Source organism: Lissotriton vulgaris, chromosome 1_1 (assembly GCF_964263255.1).
Source record: "Lissotriton vulgaris chromosome 1_1, aLisVul1.2, whole genome shotgun sequence".
Classification (NCBI taxonomy): Eukaryota; Metazoa; Chordata; class Amphibia; order Caudata; family Salamandridae; genus Lissotriton; species Lissotriton vulgaris.
Genome location: NC_141685.1, coordinates 1,244,541,543 through 1,244,543,914, shown reverse-complemented (window position 1 = coordinate 1,244,543,914; position 2,372 = coordinate 1,244,541,543).

Below are 2,372 nucleotides of genomic sequence, written 5' to 3'. Positions count from 1 at the left end.
CTCCACCAGTGCCCCTCATGCCCTCCTCCTCAGACTCTCTCCCTACCACCCTCCACCAGTGCCCATCCCTCAAAAGCAACACCCCTCATGGCCGCCTCCTCAGACTCCCTCCCTACCACCCTCCACCAGTGCCCATCCCTCAAAAGCAACCCCCCTCATGGCCGCCTCCTCAGAATCCCTTCCTACCACCCTCCACCAGTGCCTCTCATCACTCCAAAGCCCCTCCCCCATGACCTCCCCTTCAGACTCCCTCACAAACAACCTCCACCAGTGCCTTCCATCTCTCCGTATCTTCACCCCTCATGATGCCCCCTCGGATTCCCTCATTGCCACCCTCCAACAGAGCCCATCATCACTCCATAGCCCCTCCCATATGCATTTTATTTCTTGTATAGCGCTACTCGTAGTGTAGGGTATCACAGTACTGTACATCACACACACATTATGCAGACACACAATGATTCATAAAAGTATCCAAATCAGCCTATAGGGAATGTCACATAAGCTAATGAAGATTACCAGGTGTAGGAATCACATCTCATCCATGCTGCTAGGCAATATGTATTAAGAGGGTTGGGTCTGGAGAACCACAAACACAGGATTTAAAGCATACCCCAGTGGTTGGCTGTACTGATTAGAAATGATATCGGCCCAAACTCTGTATTGCAACATTAGAATAATGAAATACTGGGAAAATTCGAACTAACTAGCAATACAAAAAAAAATCTAATTATACCATTCTGGTTTGTATACACGTCTTTGATCACACTGTCCTATGTATCAAAGGATCTCTGTGACAAAGGCAGTAACCCACTGAGCTATCCACGTTAACTACAGTTCTATTGCATTTAAATACTACAAACCAAAAAAAGAACGCTCTCCAGCAAGATCAACAATCCCCAAGGTTATCTGGACATTTAGTTGTCGTGCATCCTTGCAGAAACACTCATGAATGATACCAACGATTTAAACACACGATGTAAATGAAAATGAAATAAACACGGCGTTCTAAGTATGTCTTTCTCACAGATGTAAATAACACAATAGCCACACATTCTCTTACCTGCTCCTTACAAACTCTGTCACAGCCGGATGGTTAAACAAACAGCTCAAGGGGTCACTGGAAGGTCAGGAAAACGAAACGGCAAAACAAACTCCTCTTTACCAGCAGAAAAGAATTAATTATCCACAAATCCAGTTCCAATGAAAGGCTTTGTCCCCTTCGCAGTCCCCCTAATGTACCTGCAAGAGTCGGCGGGGACACAGCCCACCTGCCTGATAGGAGATGCGTGATTGGGGGTGCGAGCCCAGGCCCAATCATGCAACTCCTAAAGAAAGATAACGTTCGAAGAACGTTTTAACTTGCAGTGGCCATAGTCTGCTGGCCTTGCTGTCGTCACTGCCAGGGCCAAGGGTTATGTTTGGGTGGGCCAGGCCAAAGTTTGGGTGGGCCCGGCCCACCCGGCCCACCCGCTAGAACCGGGCCTGCTCCAGTTACTAACCAACTCAGTGTTCAGCTCATTCTGTTCCATGCTGACCTGCTGCATATCACCTACCACTAACTCCATGCAGAGGCGTCACAATACTTCAGCTGGTGCCACAGTAGGGGCTGTAAAAGGGGGGGGGGCGAATCGTTCCCGGAAGTGTCCACAGGTGAAGCCAATATGTCCAGGCTTTTGGGCCAAAGATATATGACCCAAAATGGTTTCTTAATTCGTCGGGCTGCTGACGAGGTGTACTCGTCCCTCCAAACAGTAGTTCTGTAGTGTCCCTGACTGTTAGCTCCATTTAATGCCAAGTCAAGGTGGAAACATCAGAGAACATTATGGTGTTCCTCCCTCTATTTGAAGGCTCTCCGATAGCTCCCATGAAGGCTGTGCATTAGGCACATGCAGACATCCTGATCACTTGCACACGCCAAACTAAAAGTGAAAGACACTTCTTGTTAAGTTATCTGAAACATTCTAACTCTTAAGTCGCTGAAAACCATCTGTAGTTGAGCCGTTCTTCTAGCAGGCTTTAGCAGTGGTGGCACCCGGTGCAATATTTGTTTTGGTGCCCCAACACCCCATGACGACCGCCTCCTGGATTCCTGCAAAAGTGCCCCTCATATCTCCAATCAGAAGTTATTGCTAAACACAGTGCCCACCCGATGAGGACAGCGCCCCTTCATAGGTCTGCGCCCTGTGCAACAGCACTGGTCCCACTGCCCTGTAGCTGGTAAAGCTCAACCTCACTTCAATGGCCTAACTAAACTTGAGGGGGGCTACGCTCCGGCCCAGTCCAAAGCTCTCAGACAGGGGCCTGCCAGTGCCTGAAGGCCCCCCGGACTTCTCACCCCCCCCCCCCCGGGCCCCCCCCCCCCCGCACCC